This window comes from Botryllus schlosseri, chromosome 5 (assembly GCF_051294905.1).
Source record: "Botryllus schlosseri isolate E-star chromosome 5, Bs_hap1, whole genome shotgun sequence".
Classification (NCBI taxonomy): domain Eukaryota; kingdom Metazoa; phylum Chordata; class Ascidiacea; order Stolidobranchia; family Styelidae; genus Botryllus; species Botryllus schlosseri.
Window position 1 is genome coordinate 2251462 of NC_137240.1, and position 23454 is coordinate 2274915.

A 23454-nucleotide genomic window follows, 5' to 3' on the forward strand; every position below is an offset into this window, starting at 1 on the left:
GCATTCGAAAAATCGCAAATGTTCAGACAAATTAAGAAACGATAGTTTCATTGAGAAATTGATTGATACAGTAAACGGTAATTAAAATAATAAAATGATATAAATACAACACATAATAAACATGATAGTACATTAATAAGTTATTTCATAATCAGCTAGTGCAATGGTTGTGGCGAGACAGCGCAGTGGTATAATCCACAGCTGCAACACCAATGGATTGCGGGTTCAAGTCCTACCGAGGTCAACTCCAGAATTCCTATCTAAGTGTTCGGTTTATCTAGGCTCCTCCTAACCATCATATCCGTGAAAGCGGTGTCTTATAAAAGTCTAGAAGTGGGCCGTGCTACAAGTCGGCATCTACGGAACAATCACAATTGGCCTGGTGTAGATGACCGTATAGTCGTCGACAAACACCACGAATAGGCTACCACGAACACCAACAATGATGCAATGGTTGAGCCTTTTTTGCTCTGACATTGTTCTAATCGATGGTTTGGTGGTGGGAGTAAATAAACTCAATAGCTTATTGCCGTGCGACTATTTTTATTTGACTGTAATATATTTCTTTGGTTATATTGGAGCAAACTTAGAGATGGTATTTTTTTTAAATTTTTCATGCCCCTGATAAAGACTCATGACCCCGTGGGGACTGATTACTAGTCAGGCTCTCAAGATTACCGGACCTCGATCTGACATATCAACCTGGCCTTTCTATCTTTTCATTGTATCGCATTCTTGTGGTGTATTGAAATGATAAAATTATGAATAAACTAATACTGTTGTTATATCGCAATATATTGTTTTCGTTAAGTCTATGATCATATCTGTTATAGTGGTAAAGTCCTACTCTCTTCAAGCTTAATGCTCATGTATATTTGGCAGAGGTGGTCAGTAACGAAGTACTTCTACTTTTTGAAAGTACTCAAGTAGTCTCCTCTACTTGTGGTACTTTATCAAGTAGATCTGATTTTCTCTACTTCTACTTCGTAATATTTGGTGATCCACTGACTTACTTTTCGCTATTTTCAGTTTGTCAAGTAGAGAGAGAGAGAGATGATATTCTTTTTCGCCTGCACCATCGAGATGCTTTGACGACGGAGTTGCGATACGTCCGTGAGGTCATCTAGTCTGCGCCCCCGTTTTTTTTCTCCTCCATGCTATCCGTGATTGCTGAGCGCCTATAGTAGGATAGCTGCGGATCCCAATTTTCGAGTCTTTGGTGTGACGCGGCCGGGGATCGAACCCAAGACATACCGATCGAGAAGCCGGACGCACAACCATTACACTATCTCGCACGAAGTAGTTTAATCCCCCAATACAAAAAATATCCTGAGAAATTTCGGGGCTGTTTTCACGGAGTACCAACATTTAATATTCATAAGAGTAAATACCAGAAATTTTGTTGCGCTTCGCGCACAGTAGTTATGGAGTGACAAGTATGTTTTTACGAAAGTATCAGTGAATATAATTTAGGTACTGGATTGCTTGGTTCCGCTCACACCGCATTGTCGCCCATATCAAATATTTCATCACAGTAAATATGGCCCACCATAACGTTTGAAACTACCGTTTCGCAATCTAGCGATTACCTATCATATCGTAATCTAGCAGCCCACGACGTGTCCTGATAATCTGGAAAATACGGCTTTTTTTAACGTTATAAATGTTTTAGCAGATCACCTTAGAAGCTTTATGGACGTAAGACATGAAATCTATTTTCCGCTTTTTAGAAGGGGTATTTGTATTTCACTTTCAATTCCGAGTATCATACTTTGAGTTCTAATTACTTTCACTTCTTTTGTCTGCAGAACATACATGTTGAAGCATAAAAGCAAGTGTAGTAATTAATGCTTCTATTTTCCGAAAATATAGCTACACTAAATATAAATTTTACGATCCACTTATTTGTTATTAACGTATACTAAACGCGCAAAGTGTTGAAAGCGTATCCGATACAACTTTTCCGTATTGCTCTTTGCCTAAACTTGGGGCCTTATAATATGGGATAGGGCGCCATGCCATGATATTCACTAAAACAGGGTCTTCTAGTAAACAAAGGGTTAGTTTCGCATTTTCATATCAATACTATAATTTGCATCCCATGATGCGAAAGAATGCTTATCCTGTCAAAAATTGATACTTCCTGGGATGCATCAATACGAATCAAGCTCTCTGCATCTTCCGCATAGCTAAATTTACAGCCTTTGACAGTCCATGCGAACGAATTAAGACTGTTTTCAAAACTACTTACTCACTTGAGTAGATTTAAAGTCAATCAATTCTACTTCTACTTCAAGTAGTTTTAGGTGGCTTGTGGAAGAAGTACTTCTACTCGTACATGAGTAGATTTTTTCGTCGCTACTTCTACTTCTAGTTGAGTAGCTTTCTTCACTACTTTGACCACCTCTGATATTTGGCTACATTATGACAATCGGTCAAAATTATTGACACATTGCTACTTTCATTGTTGTCAATTTCGCGTCCGTTCGTTACCAAGGAAACTATCTCCAAATTTTTTAGGACATAATACAAATTGACAGATTCAATGAAATATTCGTTACGATTTTGATATTCAGCCAATATGCCAGAAAAACGAGTAGTTGTGATAAAGGTGCGGGCAAACTGCGGCTTTTTAATGATTGCACTTGCGTTTCGCCATTTAGCTCAAGAGATTTAACCTGATTATAAATTGATGCGTTTTATCGCGTATTAACAATATGGCTATTGCTTCGTGGTTTACGCAAGACTGGTAAAATTTAGGGGATAGTGGCAATACAGGGTTGGGAATTTGCACTTGAACTCTCGAATGAGTGTAAATAAACGTTTCACCCACAATGGATGCCTTGGTCAAGGTCATCAATCAATGATAAATCACTGTGTTCAACAATGAATTTGGTAATAATTACGCCAGCGCAGGTCTCAAGCATTTCCGGGCTAGCAATGGTGAAAACGGCTATTCCATATGTATTGTAAATGCTAGCAATAACTGGAGAGTTTGACCAAAAAAATGACGTCGAGATTACCGAGCTAAAATCTTCCTTAAATACTCATCAGCTCTCGAAGGAATTGCTCCGCACTGGTAAGACTTCATATAAGCCTGATTTCAAACACCTTGCAGCACGGAGGTGGAGACGCGGCGTATCACCCAGGGATATCTGGTTCTCTAGATACTCCTGGTATCACCACACCACGCAATATCAAACTTCATTTGATGGACTACATTTCATTATGACGTCATAAATTCGTATTTTTTAATTTTTGTGTTGTGGCTCTTTCATGAAGCAGGTCTTCCAATCCATGTGATAGAGGGTATAGGTAAATCAGTCGTTTTTGAATGCAAATGATATGACCGCGTCCGACATGCTGCAGAACCATAGAAGGCTCGGGCGATTGCAGAGGATGAAACATTTTTCTGTACGCAGCTTTTGTTACCCGGAAGAAGTAAATCTCATCGACAGGATGTCACTTTCACGTTGTGCGGCATTGCTGATGGGTTAAGGGCGTTTGCGAGGATGTTTACATTCTCATACTCCCAAAACTAATTAAGAAGCGCCAACGGCTACTTCTCCACAATAATCAGGACCTAATTGTTATACAGATTGAAGGCGTTCCCCGAAGTCGGTCTCGTGCGACTTGATTGAAAAGCTACATTTCACTTTCGTTGGGAATTTTCTGTTTTCTTTTGCGTAGTCTTGTACACAGCGTCGCACATGACTTCACATCATAATCAGCTTATTTGTAATTTCCACCATTTGAAAACACCGCAAGACTGCGATACAATGAAAAGATAGGAAGATAGGTGTCGAAATGACTTGGAGTGGTCTTTGAAATCAGATAACCACCTGGGCCTTGGGAATGTAAGAAGAGGCATGCACATTGGACGGAAAGAAAAAAGGGATAACATAACACGACGAGTGATGAATATGGATGCTGCATGTGTCGATAGGGGAGGTTGATGTGTCGGAAGGGGTCCGGTAAACTTGAGGGCTGACTAGATTCATTCAGTAGACATTCCTTGTATTTCGACTTGAATGTGGACAAAGACAGATAGTCGGCGAGATGCTGTTACACACGTAAGGTCCGGCATACTTGATAGATCGATCCGTTTTTTTTTGTATTCCGTCCTGATCATATGGTAGTTGTTTGTGGTTTATGATGGTAAACATTGTTTCGTTTGTACCAAATTTCGAACGACTAAGTAGGTGTTTCAGGTGCGGGGATACCTAAGAGGCAACTACGCTAAAAATTAGATCTATCAAAATCCTGGGGTGAATTGATAATCGCAAGCCCGCTGTCATCATCATAATACTCATAATTAGCGGTTCATCATTTATATCCGCCAAAGACACACAACGTACGATGCGACGCTACGTAATAATGAAATAGGAGAATACCGAAACGATCACGTAAGATCGATATATCCAACATCTATCTCGGCTTAATGTCATAGTATTAATGCAATAGTATTCGATCATAATCTTTCGGCTTTTTTTAAACGCTCTTCCTCGCTCTTTTTCATTTTCCCTTTATGGGGTCTTTCACTGGACATTTTTGTAAAGAAACCGAAAGAACAGCGACGTAGGCGAGGAGCTCAAATAAACCTCCTACACATAAGCTAAGAAAAACTTTAATGTTATCATAAATCGAAAACTTCGATCTAATTCCCGTATAATAGGCTATATATTCCATGTAAGAATGCATACCGTCATCAGAGGGACACTTGCAACAATACCGTGCCGTTTTTGCTTGCTTAATATATTGCGCATGGTTTAATATCAAGGCAATTTGCGATTAAGTTACATAAAAACGTACTTGTCACAAATTAATCCGAGTAAATCTCCAGTATACGTGCTGCGTATCATCTCTAGTAGGAAATATAGGCTACGTATATTTCTAGTTTAGGATATCCGATGTTTCAAAATCGCAATGGCAAATAAATAATTGTTGATGGCACAAAATGTATCTGCCATATATGGCTATATGATAATAGTGAAATAAACAAATCCTTAACTGCTGTCCAGGTTGATTCGCAGTTATTGAAATACCTTAATCGCGTCGCCGTAAACCTACGAATTAGGAATAGGGAACAAGTTGTTAAAGGTACAAATTGAGTAATTGGATTGTATGGGTCAATTTTAATCCCCCACATTACCCTCGTGTAACGGCAAATCTCTTTAGATGATAGTACTTTACATTTAGAACCGCACGAATCGGACTCTAAAATTATGGCGCATTCTTCGTAATGCTTTCTAATTGTGAATTCATTACATTCCTGTTAAGTTGTCAAACACACCGATTTATCGCGAGCCTATTCACCGCGGATTCCTTCGATACTTTTACGTACCGTGGGATGGGATCAAAAGTCAGCCTTCTCCGAAACAATATCTGATAGACCTAACCTAATCGGCATGAGTTAGCTTTGTAATATCGAGTTTCAATCATGTTGGCAGGTTTGTGTATTGGAAGCGCGCCGAATATGTGATCAACTGAGCCTTTTAGACAGGCGACCACTGTTAGTGCAGTTCTGTTATTTGTAGACAAATGATTAGTGATCAGCGCGTATATAATTAACCCTTGAAGACATCAGTACACAAGCAATCGTTGGATAAGGCGTAAAATGTACATGTTTGGAGGTAACTCATAAAAGCAATTATGTGATGTAACAGCGTAAGAAGGGAGAGCAGATATGTGAGGGATGTGTTTGTATGCCTCCTATTATCAAGGTGTCTTGATAGATTTTGAGTGTCATACCATATTCCAATACGATATAGCCAGCGTAACATATGGTATCGAGGCGGCGTGAGTATCAGTATCGATTTATAAATAATTTCATCATCTCAAAACACCGCAATACTTCGACACAATGACAAGATAAGAAGGTGTGGAAACGACTTGGAGTAGCCTTTGAAATCAGACACCCACCTTGGCTCAGGCGATGTAAATATTTGGCATATGAGTGCGCTCTGTAAATCACGTAACAAAAATTGAGTTGGTTTGTGCTATTAATTGATGACTGCAAATATTAGGGTAGCAGTACAGCTTAGAGTTTGCACATGGTTATTGTCATGATGGCTTTAGAAGGGAAGTTCGACTTGACGTATGTTGCGACTCAAATGCACTCTGGTAGTTACGACCAGTAGCGCAATAGAACGTCTGGTATTTTAGTTGGGAGTCATGGTGAACCATTGTTTGTTTATTCACTGCATTCACCTCTAACATGCATATATATTTAACGTGTGAACTTTGCAATGGAGTTTCTTTGAAATATGATTTTTATGGAGGTAACAGGCGTATTAATGTCACCCCCGGGTCAAACTAAACAAACGTTCAAGAAGTCGGCTCTGTTTCTTAGCATGCGGCTGTCAGTAGCGATTGTGACAGATTGCCAATATGTGTCAAAGCTCGACCAATCGTGCTTCTTGTATAAGTTTGACTGTTTACTTTTGCTGCATTGCACTTCATTTCACGTAACGTGACTGCATGTCGAAATGTCGCATATCTGTGCCGTTGAAGTGACTTGAGAAACCGTAGGCTACTGTCGTATATCTCATGTCAAGTGTCAGATGAATAGTCTACGCTGCAGCAATTCATTTGTTTTGGTCCATTTCGGTATATATATTAAACTATAGTTGTGTATACATCATTAGTACTCGTTATGCATTATCCAGTTTTCATAATCATAGAGTTCATATGCTTTCATATGCTTTAGTTTAGCAATAGTCTGCTACTCTCGCATGTAGGATTGTTAGCAGGAGGGGAAAAGGATTTTACACTCGGATATATTGCCTCATTCCTGGGACGCCGTTTTGATAGAGAGAATCTTCGATGCGAGGTAGGATTTATACATAAAAACGATGTTTTGATACGTTGGAATCATCACTGAAATATAGGGCGACTGTGCAGTATACACGCACTACATATAGACAGTGGCGGCTCGTCCTATAGGGCAACTGGGGCATTGCCCCACCTAAAATTCTGTTCAATAACAATTCTTTACCATTTATAGACGCACACCTATCTATATAAACCGAAATCACAGCGAAAATCGTATACTTCTTGTCCTTTCGCTTGTAAATGCCCATATATAGCGAAGTCTATGCGAAAATCAAATTCTCTTCTGTGTTTTCGCTTTGCGAATGCCTAGCCGGGGCTTGCCCCGGTAGCGCTCATAACAAGCTTTCACTGTCTATTCTCTCAAAACCGCGCATAATAAAGAAACGGTGATTTACTCTCTCCTATTCATAAAATTACCGAGCAACCGGGGCACGATAGCTCTGTGCCCTTAAGGTGTGATGTAACAATCGTATCTATAGCTGAACTCTGTTACCGTCATATGCGTTTAGTCGACCTTTGTTGGTATAGGTCGATTTTAATGGGGTTTCACACCATGAAAACTCTTGAAACTTGTTATGTCATGTCGTGATGGTGGTATTTAACACTGCCCCAAGTTTCAGGGTTTCTACTTAAAGTTTAGGGTAGTAATTCCGTTTCCGAAGTTGAGTGTGTGCTGATCCGTCATGTATCGCAAACAGATTTTACTCAAAAGCCGGTATTGGTATCCATTGGTTTTGACGGTGTTCAATACTGAGATCGGTTATGACATTTGGCACGGTAAGTCTTAATGTTAGTATCGAACGCTGTACCAAGTTTTAAGTTTGTCACTGAACTGTGTTAGTGGTAATTTCGTTTCCTAATTCGAGTGAGAGCTGACTCGTCATTTATCGCTAACAGATTATACGCAAAGCCGGTATTGGTCTCTATTGATTTTAACGATGCTCCTTACCTAGATCCGTCATAAGCTTTTGCACGGTATGTCTTGATTTTAGTATCGAACGCTGTGCCAAGTCTCAAGGTTGACACTCAATGATTAGGGCAGTAATTTCGTTATCAAGGTCGAGTATGGTAAAGATGTTCTCCGATCTGACACTTTAGCCTACAACACATTGCGGATTTCACGCAAAAGCCGGTGTATCTGCGGTAACGTTAAGTGAGATGATGATATCATTCTCAGTTTGCATTCAAATATGTACTTTGATCGTATATTCTCCAATGTCAATTTCACCGTGAAATTGTGGCCTTCAAGCCATTTGCGTACAACCCCTCGTCACTTGATCAGCCTATTCCTCAGTAAATTTTACGCAAAATTCGGTGTTGGTCTGTTCGCATTAATTTTGACAGTGTACCATACCGAAAAGGGCCATGAGGCCACTTCTCGATAATGTCATGTAACAGTGTACCAGGTTTAAGGCTTTCATCCACGTATTTATTCGGTAATATATTTTTCAAAGGCGATTTCGCAGCAGACCTATAAGACAGTAATAAAAACGTATGTGTCGTGTTACAGTCTCCAGTTTCAAGGCCAAAATCTCTTATGCTGTACCGAGACCAAATTTCCGAGGCTGCTATTCTTAGTCCTTTACAATGATGTTTTGGATTCAATAGGACAGGCCCAATCTATGAGATAACAATTGCGTATCTGTCCGAATTCGTTGACCTTTCCAATTAGGCTTACGCTATCTCTCGAGTTATAGTCATTTCCATTTCTGCAGATAATTAGTCAGGTCTAATGCGAACATGAACCGTGTTGAATCTTTGTTCCGTACGCCGTTTACGCAGTTACCACACTTCAAGTCACAGCTCACCAGCGGACCTCTCGTGGCACATACGTTAAAATCACTGTTGCCGGGAAATTCATGTTACCGTACCATCATTAAGTTACTTGTTTACGTTGGAAAACGCCATTGTGACGTCATCTTGATAAAAAGTCGCTTGCAGCCCTTGCCCCACCACCCGATATTGTCACGAGCCGCCACTGCATATAGATACCTATTGTGCAGACTTGGATAACTTGAAAATTTTCAGCTTTTGCAAGGTTGAGTAGATTTAGATAGGCTTATAGCAACACATTTTTTCCAAATAGATTAGAATAAAAATTATTGAATTCGCGAAAACGTGTAAATGGAATCGAGCTCAGTTCATAACAAATCAGAGTACCGGTACATTCCCGGACGCACAAGAATGGCGACTATCTGTGCAGCAAGCTTGGTTTGTTACCCACGATACAATTCTCCGGTAGCATTTTCTGAAAAACCAGAAATCAGATTAGAATTATAATGAGAGCAAAAAACATTTCAAAAGTTATATTATAATTACAATAAGGGCAAAAAAAGTTCACGAATTAGATTAAAATTAGGTTAACGGCCATTGTCTCTAATTAGTCTAATTCAAGGACTATCTGGTTGTTCTTCTAGACGGCTATTTTAATGTGTAGACTTCAAATCATTCTCGGACGTGTTTTCCAATTAGTATTATTTGGGTCATTTCGGCGACACTTTGTAAAACAATATTCCCTCCGCGAATCGGTCATTAATGACGCTCAAAGACATAACTAGCATACGCTGTACCACAAGCATTAGAACCCCAGCGTCATGTTGGAAATGTGTGAATGTCGAGGTTATTATAGATGATGCGCTCGTAAAGATGAGAAGAAGCATAAAAATCACTACGGCGCCAGTTTATAAGGTTACTTGAACGTTCTTCAAGAGAAGCTCCGTAGAACGGGGCTATTCACAGACAGTGTTTTTGGTTGGGAATTTTGCTGTGAAGAATATAAGGGCCTGTAACTGATGAATACTGATATACTAGATGCAGACAACCATAAAGCAAGACTACATAAGACTATATTGTCATTAGTTTCCATAGAGGTGTAGGATTTGATTGATACGTAGAATACTGCAAAAGTGAACCTAGCATATGCAACCGTTTTGTACTATATTTTGTAGTTTTGTATTTAAACTTCTTCCTAGTTTTAGGAATATGCATTTCGAGGTATCAATATTAGTCGAGGAAGGATTTCAAAATCGACGTTATACATCGGAGTAAAATACTAGGAACAGTGTACGTATGTGCTGGTTTACGCTTTCACATAATGCTGAGGTAATATAAAGACAAAAGGAGGTTGGAAGTTTAGTAATGTTTTCTCTATTCATAACAGTAACATCACAACCGGGAGAAAATAATTCATATATTCAAAGCCGAATCCGAATAGAGTACTGAGTAGTGAGGGACTATTCTTTCGCGTACTGAAATTATACGGCCGTTGTCAGCAAGAGTTATATTATCACCGAGAATATTAGTAACGATACCTTCTTCTCTTCGCGGGAGACGAGTAATTTAGATCGTTGGTAACACATCATCCTGAACACGTAGCATGGGAAGCGACATTTCTGTGAAATAGCGACCAATCCGTAACATTCTCACAAAGCACAATGAAATGGGTCGAAATAGGGTCGAAAATTGATCAAACTATCTTTAATCAGTTTATTGATAATTGCATCATTTCAAAACACCACAAGACTGCAATACAATGAAAAGATCGGAAGGTGTAGTCCTTGAAATCAGACACCCACCCGAGCTTAGGCGATGCAGATTAGAGGCATGCACGCTGGATGGAAAGAAAGAAGGGATAACATAAGACTAGAGATTAAAATGAATGACGCATGTGTCCATAGGCGAGGTTAGTATGTCAGATCTAGTTCCGGTAATCTTGAGGACTGACTAGTAGGCCTATTCATTCAGTGTGTATAACTGAGATTATTCTTTTCTTTGTGAATTTAAAAGGTACATATTTGAACTCTATACATCATTCATACCGTTAATGACGACATTTTGACTCCAATACTCGAATCGACTCGAAGCCTATAACACTGGATTCGGGATAGAATCACTCAGCTGCACGATTTTGCCCAGCCGTACGTTTGCGATACAATAAAGAGATATGATTTTACCCTGTTCCACAACCCACGAAACTCGGTTGAACCATTCGTAATGCTCTATCGCTGGACCGCAATCATGTTCCCTTCAATTGAAGTCTATTACGAGACGCACATATCAAGCACGAATATAGAATCCACCGGTCATCTTATCCTGTACCATCGCATTATGTGTGTTACAGTATAATTACAACTCAATCGTCAATGTCGCAGCGGGGCACTGGTTATATTTTCTCCTCCGCTAAGTATCAGGGTGGGGCGCAATTTCGATCGATACGACCCTTTCGTAAAATTGCGAAGCCGGTTTTTAGGAAGTAATTACAAAGATAGCTTTGTATGTTATTTACAGGAATGCGGGTATGCGTTAGAATTATCGTCGGGATCGTACCATCGCAATCTCCTTGCAATACTCAATATTTTTTGATCGAATGAATGATCTCCATTTCATTAATCTTGCACCAGATATATGAGACGCTATCTCATTTCGTTGCATTCATGTTGGTGTATTCTCTGGCCTCTGTCGAGGCTTATATGGACTGAAAGACACAATGCTGTTGCATATGTGAAGCAATACCGTGGGGTGCTGCATGCAAGGAAAATGAATGGTCGGGATAGGTTGAGCTAATAGTATTCCAAGATGTAAAAAGCGAGGTCGTATTAGGGACCAACCAGCACTGCGGGAAATAGACGGATTGAAAAATTATTCTTTCTTGTGGGTTCCAATGAATTTTTTTGTATTAAGGTGGTTATTTAGTGGTAAAGTCACATTGTGAAGCGAGAAGTCCAAAGTTTACCTTGTCCGCAATGATGAAACACATAGTGATAATATCAATATGTGTCGAATATCAGAAATCCGCCTTAGTTATTTGATTCCAATCAATAATTCTCATTCAGGGTATGTTTGTCTATAGATAACTAACCTACGGATAGATACCCAACAGCCGTCGTCACGCTCTCTTGCCCGGAGGAAATCAGTGCTCAGCAATCTGAACGCAGCATAATTGCTAATCCCATAGCTGACGACCTGAGCGCTCAAATTAAATAGAGTTGATCTTAGTTGAAAGCTACTGTCGCGTTGATTCTGAAAATATACATTAAAAGTTCATTAAAGGAATGGAACCAGCTCGAAATAGCCTTCAAAGTCTGAAAATCGGCATTGTTGCTAACAATGGCAGAGACGCAGCACAATGACCATAACAATGGGCCTTGCATGGTTGCGATTGTTAACAACAATGCAGATTTTTAGACTTTGAGGTGAATTTTGAGTGGGTTCCGCTGCGCTGATCGGATTTTAATGTATATTTTCGAAATCAGTGCGACAGTAGCTTTCAAATAAGATCAACTTTATTCAATCTGAGCGCTCAGGTCATCAGCTATGGGATTAGCAATTATGCTGCGTTCAGATTGCTGAGCAGTAATTCACTCCGGGCAAGCAAGCGTGACGACGGGTGTTGCGTATCTATCCGTAGGTTAGTTATCTATAGTTTGTCAGGGCTTGGTCAACTAGATAACTAAACTAATTATAGGGAAATAGCGGTAATCTAATTCTAATCTAATTTCTGGTTTTCTGGAAAATGCTACAGGTTATTTGCCCTTCTCACGCTTATGAGAACGAACTCTTGTTGGATTTGATATGAACTGAACTTAATTTTTGTTGTATATCTTACTAATTCGGAATTTAGCACAATTTTCAATTCTGTAATTCTAATTCTAATTTGGAATAGCTGGCAAATTTGTAGTTGTCCCACTGTGCATCTCGCTGAATAAGCGGTTATTGCGTCACGCAGACCATTCGCCTGTTAAATTAATACATGGTCCATCGATGTACCCTTTCTGGTAAGATGGATTTGATTTCATCGCCCGCTTGACGTGTGGGGCTTAGTTTTCAGTGATTTCTAAGTACAACGTAAAGTCCCATTGTAGAAACGCGTTAATACGGTGAACAGTATCGATAAGATCGTAGGGATAATGTCGCACGTCCCTAATAATGGCGTGTCTTGTTCTAATCCTCGCTCTCTTTGATACGTACACCGTTTCCTAATTCCATCTTGCGAACTCTGCCGTTTCCGCGACTTCAAAAAGAAACTTGTCCCTCCGATCGGCGTCTTTCAGGGAAAAGTATATGGGAAACTGTGCACTATGCAGTGCACATTCCATACGATGTGTATTCAATCCTTGGGATAACTTTTTTGTCTCAGTGGAAGTTTCTATTGTGACAAGAGTGTATCCATACGGCATTATCTCTTAATCTTCGCTTTGAGAAACCCCATCATCTTGCGATTATATTTAGTCGTTTAATCATCTACCTTCCTGAAGTATATTTGAATAGTATATTGATATTGTCAGGGGTAATCGTCAGCAATTAGTAGAGAATTGGAAATAACTTCTCTACTGGTTGCTGAGGATTACCTCTGGCGAGTGTCCGCCGAAAATATTCTGGTTCATTTCAAAATGAATATACTATTCAACTGAAGTTCTGTACCTCCAAGAAGCTCTTGTTACATACTGCGGTCTTAATCGAGAGGGCTTAACGCTGCTGAAAATGGCATAACTGTCATGGGCGTAGCCATACAATAAGACAGGGTTATTCAAAATTTAATATTTTCTTCAGATCATATTATTCGATAAAATCGTTAAATTTTCTAAGAAACTGCTTACCGTAAATACTATTATTGCAAATCCAAAATTTTCAACACCAATAACTTTGCTTCTACTGGTTGGAATTGAGCCAAATTTGCTATTCATGGCATTTTGAGGTTCTTAACAATGTCATGGATTGCCAGCAAAATTTGGGGATTTTATTTTTTAATTTTTATCCAAAATCTTTCTTCCCCGATAGCTTCGCTTCTAGAGATTGAAATTGGTCAAATTTTGTGTGCAGCGTTTTTTAGTCAACCTAACAATTTTGTCGCATAATTCAGTAAGATTTGACGTAAAAAGTTATTTCGTAACAACTCAACTGACCGCCGTCTATTATTTAGAACTTTTGCAGCCCGAATTTTATTGAATTTTCACCGAGTCGCGCATCATATGTATAGACAAATGTCATAAATTCCACCTAGTATATAGACCTATAACCACAATCGTTGACGCGTTTTTGTATATATGGAGGACTTGCACCGTAAACTAGACGGCCTTTAGGAAGTCATTTGTGCGTTTACCACACCTGTTAGTGAAATTACCGATTCGTCACGCTTGTATAGAGCATTCTATGGATTTCGTAACATAACAATTGGTGCCATCATTACAATTACAATGCGGGTCGTATTTCAAACCACGAATTGTTGACTAGTTACTAAGTACAGTAGGTAATGAATATCTGACGGGATCTGTCAAGTACATTTTAATGGTTCAGGCTACCATCGCGCATAATTAATGTTTGGGTTAATGATATTAAGTTTCGGCCGCACGACCATATTGCTAAAACAGGAGGCTCCGCCAATTAGAAAAGGGTTTTAGATTCACGTCATCATTACTAAAAGATGACCGTGGCCACGAAATACTTCCACTGTTACAGAGTCATGTTATTGACTTCTTTCACTCACACAATTTTGCAAGGAAAACTTCTTATTTTATACGCTAAAGTTTTTCAAGATTAGAACGTAGTTTTTCGATATGTGTGCATCATTTTGTTTGTCATAAAAATGCCGTAAAATATAGCCCCTGTATCATGGTGACTGAGTATAAGGATTGTTCAAAAATATTTGTTTTCCGGATTCCGGGGACTCGCTTATTGAAATGTTGTTTTCTTCAAATTTTGCTGTCAACCGCATCAAATTGTTACGTTGTTAAAAGAACTGTGCTTCCCACTTTTTGCTCACTTCCAGCCGGTAGAAGCGGAGAGATTGCGGTTGAAAATTTTTGATTCGCAAAAATGGCGAATTAGCGACGCAATTCCAACACGTAGAAGCGAAACTATATGAGGTTTTTACTAAATAATTCTGGGGTTACCAACCGTCAATGCTATTTTTTTAAACCACATTTCTTTTAAACCAAACTGCAATAACTTCGCTTCTACCGATTGGATTTGCTTCGCTAATTGGCTATTTTCGCGAATCCAAAATTTATTATCGTTATTTTTTTAACAACCCTATAATGTATATTGTAGTATTCAACCATGCAACTATACACTTCGACAACATGAGCTTCAGTAGCAAGACATAGTTATAAAATGGCTTCAGCTTTAGGGTCAACGTATACATCCTCTGCCTTGATTCTGGAGTGACTGAATTCATGTCGGCCAATTCACAAGACACACTCTCATGCGCATCTACTTGCGATGATTTCAGAGTTGGTTCTATCACTAATCGCCGTTCCTCGCTTTGTCGGATTGAGAGAAGCTGCACCAAGCCATTCTGTCATCAACCGCATCTGCGTCAGGTTTCATTCGCGAGCAGAATTCTTCATAGCGGTGAGTGATTTACGCCGTTGTGCGATTTACGAAATAGGTTAATGCAGACATTGGCAGGCCCGTAACTTCCGCATCCCGACCCCCCCCCCATTACGGAAGGGTGATTTTGAAGAGGGTATCCATAGTAAAATCTCTGTAATTCATGTTTATTTACGAAATAACTTAGCCCTCACCCCCTTCAAAATCACCCTTCTGTAATGGGGAGGGGGTGCCATGACGGCATGAACATTTAATTGTGACGTCACAATGGATCGACATTAACAGTCGAAAACATATGGTAAATATAGATCCTTTGAGAAATAGGCTTCCAACCCCCGTCATATACGGACCAAAAATATCTTTAACCAGGACTACATTGGTCTACGTGGACTACACGGTCGGCGGTCATCAGCATCAGAGCATTCATTCCGTACCAATGATCTACATCTACTTAATATTACTGTTGAACCAACTATTTCGAGGGTTCGAACCATCATATGTCATAGACGTCGGCTGTCGGTTGGTAATCGTCGGTAGGCTTATACAACATGTTTTTTGGAATATATTTACACAATTATAGCATAATTATGCAACTTAAAAAATACACAATTTTTTTAAAAGGCCTTTGTTTAAAACATGTTTCATGAAAAGTGTTTTAAACAACTATTTGTTTTATACAACCCTAGTATATATTGTAGTCGGGCGGACACCAATAACACGCAGCAGAATATTTAATAAAGACGCCGCCGTAGATGTACCGGTATATAATTATGTAGCAATGAACACTGGTTCGAGTAGCGGTGTAAAGGGGTATGGGGTTTGACAGGATATTCATTCAGGTTTTGCCCGATTGCGCCTCTCACTCAAATAGTCATGTCTTTACACTTCGTCTGCACTTCGTAATATGTTTCACCATGACAGTGAATAGTCTTACTATGATGGCTATTTTTTAAATTTATTGCTAGCGTAATAGCCTTACCTCAAGGCCGATGCCCCTTTTTGAAAGGTTTCAATTGCTAAACATCACAGAAAGTCCAAACAGAAATGACATAATTCGGTTCACGAGTGTGATTTGAAATTGACAAATCCAGCAGGTTTATCACTTTTAGTGCTGTACTTGGAAAAAACCGATTCGCGTAGTAGTAGTAGTAGTAGTAACAGAATCAGCAAATCTATGAACAGGTCGTTGCCCATGGATTACAATTCCGATCTTGTTCTAAAAATCGGCACAACCTACTTTCATCCCTAATTTTGACAAACGGATTATTGCGACCACCTTATGAAATCTTGTTGATGTTTCAGACGCGTGTACAAAATCATCAAAGCAATGTTATGTTTATTTTAAATACACATATATATATTATCCCTGTATTTACTCGGTCACTATATAGTCACTATATAGTTAAAAAATATTGCGTTCAGGCCAGGGTTGTAACCAAGTCACAAGGCTCCGAGTCACAAGTCAATATCAGTTTTACAGTTTTGACTCGAGTCAAGTCGAGGGTTTTTCAATTCACCACCGAGTCAAGTCCGAGTCCAAGTCAGCGATCAGAGGGTCGAGTCCGAGTCATGGTATTATGACTCGAGTCCGAGTCCAAGTCATTGTGTTGACTGCTCAGCTTCCAGTTAAAGTCTTGTTAACCCACTTATTTTTTTTAATCTCTGATTGGTGATATCGAATGGTTTGCATTCATAATATACTCATTTTACTCACTTTTAGCAGTTTCTAGTCGCATTTTCAAATACCAGTACCAATAGACGAAATTCCAATAATGTGCTTACTTTAGGGTTACCATATTTTGGAAATCTGAAAAGAGGACACTTTTTCAGAATTTTCAGACTTGCAAAACCGGAGGAGAATTCTCAAAAAACTGTAAATTTTTCCCACTGTGTGGTCGGTTGACAAAAAAAACAAGTCAACTTTCCACTCAGCTCCCGAAATACCCGCCGGAGCGTCACATCGGTGCTGATTTACCGCATCTCAGTCGAATTTTGCTATAAATATGACCAAAATTCTCAAACGAGAGGACGAAATCTCAAAAAAAGAGGACTGAAGGGCGTCCTCCGAGGACACTTTAAAAAAAGTCAAAAAAGAGGACAAACCTCGAGAGGACGTATGGTAACCCTAGCTTACTTTACTATTCGTCAAAATTACAATGAAATGTCGGTCTTGACCGTCCAAGTCTCGAGTCATATGACTTGGTTCGAGTCACGCGCAATGACTCGAGTCCAAGTCGAGTCAATACACAGATTGACTCGAGTCGAGTCGAGTCATTTCCGTATTTTTCGAAAATAACTCGAGTCAAGTCGAGTCATCAGAAAATCGTGAGTCGAGTCGGACTCGAGTCGAGTCATGACTCGAGTCATTACAACCCTGGTTCAGGCTATTAATCTCAATCTTATATCGTGCGGCCCGCGAAAGGATTTAGATGCTAAATGCGGCCTGCGAGTTGAAAATTTTGCTCACCTCATCTTTATGAGCGACGTTGTCATATCGACCTGACAAAATAGCCCCTGTACCACCGTATCTAAATTATTTATTTTCGAAAATTGCAACTGTTTGTTGTATCATTAATAGTTTGATGTTAGTCGTGAAGATGCACCCCGTAATTTCAAAACTATATTCACCCCCCCGATTATTATCTGCTAAAACACGAATACTTTTTGAAAGCACTTAGCCTACTTGAGGATTTTGCAGACCTTCATCTTCTTCTTCCACCTGAAGTAGGCCTGGATTTGATGTCTCGGAAATCGCTACTTGTATTTGTATTTGTGTAGAACTCGAGGACGTTACTTCTACTCGAGTACGAACGATAACTACTTAAACCACATCTGCTTATCTGTGACTGAAGCCATTAACTTGAACCTATTTTGAAAACTACGAAAGTCAACTCATTGCAATCATACAAATGCATATTGCTACAGAAATATGACCTTTTTGTCTCATTCTCCAATTAGGTAACATTTATATGGATCATTATATGTAGGCCTAAATTAAACGACTAAATGCACGAAACATTTGCGAGTTTGAACGACCGTCAACAACTGGCCTAAACTATTAGACGGAGGCGATCTTATGATTACCTTGTAATAGGCGCGCACCCCAGATCAGATGTCAACTCAACCGGTTTCATGTAGCGAAAGAATGGGAAACTCCACACTTTAACTGCGCCATAAGCCGCGGAAAGTCTCCCTGTTTGATACAGTGCTATCTCGTATTGTTTGCTATAAAGAATACAGTTATTGGCCGCGGGCAATGTCAAAGGCCATTACAACACATTTGAGACGTTTGGCATACACATACTGCCAGTATGTATACGTAGAAGTGCCGCGTTAAATTAACGTACATAGCTACGGTGTCGATGTTCTCGAAGGCTAGCCGGAGTTAATTAGAGTGAGTGATGAGTAAGGTAGTAGTTATGTACGTTAGATTCATGTAATAATGAAAGGCGATAAGTATTCGGTGGCGTCTTGTGGTTTGTGTATGAAAGATATGTGCTGTTATATCAAGATGTTAACCATGCAGAAAAACATGTGGTGAAGCATACGTAGTTTTGCACCTACAGTAGTAGATCCAACATATGTTCTCTTTCAGGAGGATTTGTCCTCTTTCTCAAATAAGGTGTATTTTACTCCGAGGGCACTCAAAATGACAAAATGTCCTCTTTTTGGCATTCCGAGCTAGTTGCCGATAATTTCAACTTGACTTTTAAGCGAGACGTTGTATTTATTTACAAAACAATGCTGTAGCCATGAAGCATGCTGATTTGCTGGTTCTTCCAAAAAAAAATGTCCTACCTGCGCTACATTCTTGATCGTTATTGCAAACAGTGTTCAAGGTTCTCTGTGACATCTGGACATTTTTACTAGTGAGGATATGTCGCAAGTTCGCTTATGTGTCTGTCTTTGCAACGTCTACTCTTGATTTGTAACTTTTGCCGGCAACTGCCGTGGAAACGTGGAACGTCATCACACTGGAACATAGCAATTCTACTTTCGTTGTATTTGGCGGCAAAAATGTCCTCTTTTCGATGCTGAAAAGATGATAGACTTAATCGTAGTGAGTTTAACCTTTTGATGGACATGGACATCACCAGTAACTGAATATTGACATAGAAAAACTCCGCGCGTTCCGTGATATATGTAGAGTATAAACATGGTGTACGCTTGATTAATATGCTGAAACTATAGCAGCATGGAGCTAAATGAGAATATGTCGGGTTGAAATATGCGCTGGATCGAATTAGAAATGTGATTACGCCTAACGTTTATGTTCGTCAGATTTGACTCTGTCACATCATGCTGGTTAAAAGCTCTATCGATGCATGTCATCATGGAGCTAAAGCTGCTTCTAATTTAAATCAGTCTGCAGTATACTTTCAAAAGACGAGCTGCAGTGAAGGAGGTTGCCAATTCCATATTGCGATATGTATATAAATATAACAGTATTTATTAAATTTAATCAAGTAATTAAGTGGGCTTATGGTCTGTATTGTCTATCGAGATTGTGTAGACGCCATTTTACGGCCACAGATGTGACTCTTCCAATGTACTGTTGACGGTAGAGTTATTTATCCTGGTGTCCAATTTAGAACCCTTACCGAGGATGAGGTCAATATTATTTTTATAAATATTTCCAACCAAACTGGTTCACTTCGGTTCGGCTTATTAATAATGTAATCATTTCAAAGCGCCACAAGATTGCGACAAAATGAAAATATAGGAAGGTATCGAAACGATCGAGATTAGTCTTTCAATCAAACACCCGCATTGGCTGGTAGAATGTAAATAGGACTCTTGTGTGTCGAATTAATAGTAAAGAAAAAAGCGATAAAAAATACGACGGGACATCGAGTCCAGCACCAGTCTCAAGCGAATGAGAAACGAAAAGTACAAATGTGTACTGTATATGATACAAGTATGCGATATGATATATGTATTTTATATGATGCATGTATATGTTATGATACACGTACACTGTTCTGTTAACTGATATACTAAGTTGAAAGTTTTTGACTGTCATTAGCATCGCGCTACGATAAGCTTTAATCTTCTTATGGGCGTGTACAGTCTGCAATGTCAGAACCCTCGCCTCCTACAACACCGGCATCCCCATATAGTGATTTAATCCTCTCCGATTCACTGTATCCTTCTTCCCCGATCAAGTATATGATATGCAGGGCGTTACATTGAGATTAAGCACTCGGAAAAGATTCTTTTAAGAAACACAGGTTTTCACAAAGTCATATACGGTAGGACTCTTCAAAAATGATTTTTTTTTCTCAAATCGCACTGGCTACTTGATAAAATTGTTAGGTTACCTAATTTAAGCCTATACACCAAATTTGGTTCAATTCGAACCAGTAGCCGCATTGCTACAGGAGAAGAAAGTTTCTATTTATTATCTAAAAATAAATAACAAAAAATTTGAAAATTTTCTGTTCACCCCATGAAAGTGTCAGGTTGTCTATAGAAACGATGTTCACCAAATTTGGCTCAATTCCAACCAGTGGAAGCGGAGTTATTGCCGTCGAGAAATTTGGATTATGATAAAATAGTATTTACGGTGACCAATTCTTCAATTATTTATTATAGAGGTGCCCACCGTAAATAATATTTTATTCAAATCCAAATTTTTCGACGGCAATAACTCCCCTTGTACTGGTTGGAATTCAACCAAATTTGGTGAAAATCGTTTCTATAGACAACCTAACACTTTCATGGGGTGAACAGAAAATTTTCAAATTTTTTGTTATTTATTTTTAGATAATAAATAAAAACTTTCTTCTCCTGTAGCAATGCGGCTACTGGTTGGAATTGAACCAAATTTGGTGTGTAGGCTTAAATTAGGTAACCTAACAATTTTATCAAGTAGCCAGTGCGATTTGAGAAAAAAAAGTCATTTTTGAAGAGCTCTGATATACAGTCTATAAATCCGAACATTGCTGATGATTTTTGTCCTAAGTCAAATTGGGTAAAGTCTGACGACGGTATTCCGTGGTCGTAAAAGGATAATGATCAATCGCATTCGTTTGATTACCTGTCCTGTACGATTATCCATAAATGACAGTATATTATATTTCCAACATCAAACCTATACGCTCCGTCTTGGATACGGTTTTACGCGATGATTGGTCTTAGTGCGGAATAAAGAGGCAACCTCTGCACTATAAAACCGGTTATTGCGATAGATAATCTCTCGCATGCCACCATGTCGTTTTGCGTTGACAGTGAATAAATTACCATGGACAAGGTACCGTTCGATCCAGCATACCATACCATGTGACCTCCTTTATGAGGATTTGTCCTCCCGTTTCAGGAGATTGCAAATGCGCTCCGAGGACGCCTAAATGTCCTCCTTTTTGGGAACTTTTCCTTTATAGCTTTGACAGCCAGGTTAATGGACAGGCACAACTAATAAACTCCGTACATGACGCGAAATCTGTAATGTGGATGTTCGGGCTGGTTTTTCTGAAGTATGACTGCAAAAATGACCTTTATTTTTAGTCAGCACCACCGCGGTATTATCATAAAGTGGTTCATTGGGGAGTCGAGTCGAATACCGCCCTTTTATTTTAATCAACACAACAGGATATGCCGAAAAAGTATTAGAATCAGCAGTTCTCTAGTCCGGTAATCTGACTTTTATGTTTTGTAAAAAGTGACCTCATTCCCGGAAAACGCTGCACACCAAGTTTGACTCAATTCCAAAGTGTAAAAGCGAATTTATTATAAAAATGTAAAAACAAAATCATGGTGTCGGCTATAGCGAGAATCGAATTTTACGAGTAACGGAAATATTCGCCTTTACACCGAAGGTAATATCAATGAAATATAGAGTTTTTACGTTTTTTTGTGAAATCAGTCTAATTTTATTGAAATATTATAAAGGTATGCTGCGAGGGAATATTGATTTACGCGCATTTTGAGATGAATTTCACCGGAATTTTAACGTTTATCTGATCAAGTGAATATGTGGAATACACTTTATTGACGTGGTCATGAGATAGACAGATAAGTTCGTGCCGTTTATTTCATAAAATATCGATGTAACACAGGCGATATTTCTCAGCTTATACGCCTAGGATTTCATAGGGGCAGGAAAATGATATGGAATGTCCATTTAAATTTTTTTCCCTCGAGTCATTTCCTGACAAGATCAACCCGAAACCGGCCGAAAATAAAATGCTGCAACGTTACTTTTACGATTACCTGAATCATTCTGGAGGATTTCCGAAATTATACGGGAAGTCACGGTTTAAATCATCTGTAGCGCGGATAACGATCGCGGGTGCGCGATAACATCACATATCAAGCCGAAAAATTGAGGAACATATATACCGCGCCGAAAGTAATACTGTATGTACATTGTACATTAGGGCTGTTGAAAAATTAGTTATTTTTTTCAAATGTTACTGCCTACTTCATAAAATTGTTAGGTTGTCTGAAAAACCCATGCAAAACTAATTTGGCTCAGTTCCAACAAGTAGAACTGAAGTTATCGTTGTTCAAGATTTAGGATTTCAAATAGTAGTAGTTAGTAGAACAGCGCTAATGTACATTTTCTGCTCATTATTTACGGACTACGTCCGGGTTTTATATCTTATACTACCGCCAAATTAGTGCAGTTTGTTCTTTTGAAAATAATTAGGCTATTATGACAAAATCTCATGATTTTGTAAAGAAAAACTTGATATTTACTTAAAGGCTTTTGTTTAAAACATTGTTTTAAAACTAGAGTTCGTCAGTGAAGAAGTACTTTTACTTTTTAATGTACTCAACCGTTTGTGACTTAAGACTACTTAGATCAAGCTCCAAACTGTTTTTCTTTACAGTATTATACCAAAACGGCCTAGATAGGTAAACTTGGTGAAGGTAAACTTGAACGACATATATATTGTCCACTGCTATACTGTAACAATATCATGGAAACTTATCACGACTACGGTATATCACTACGCGTACAAATATAGCGCGATGACATAATGACTTTCAGTCGCGCGTAAGCTGGAGATTTTATGAAACGTACGTAGGCAGCTTGTGAATTGTGAAGGTTGTCGCGGTCTAAGAAACCGAAATCTGATTCAAAGTGCGATTTTCACGAGAAAGCTTTTATCTTCGGGCTGATTTACGCGTCGCTTTGATACCAGTTTTACATATCGAGTGTATTCTGGAACATGTTCGCTGTTATGTTCTTGAAATTGCTTTGCGCCGCTGGGTAAATGTCATTCTCAGCGACACCGCAACTATCGCAGAGAAAATAGTTTGCGAGTACAGGCGTGAATTAACAAT

General features: G+C 39.0%; 1 protein-coding gene across 1 annotated transcript in view; it reads left to right on the plus strand.

Annotated features, from left to right (window-relative positions):
• The first annotated feature begins 6709 nt into the window (after window positions 1-6709).
• The window catches only part of LOC145438600 (uncharacterized), a 43717-nt gene continuing 26972 nt past the window's right edge, over window positions 6710-23454 (plus strand). Inside the window, exons 1-2 of the mRNA XM_080315940.1 lie at window positions 6710-6832; window positions 15062-15183. The gene's annotated coding sequence lies outside the window, so the exon portion shown is untranslated. The remainder of the gene's footprint in view (window positions 6833-15061; window positions 15184-23454) is intronic.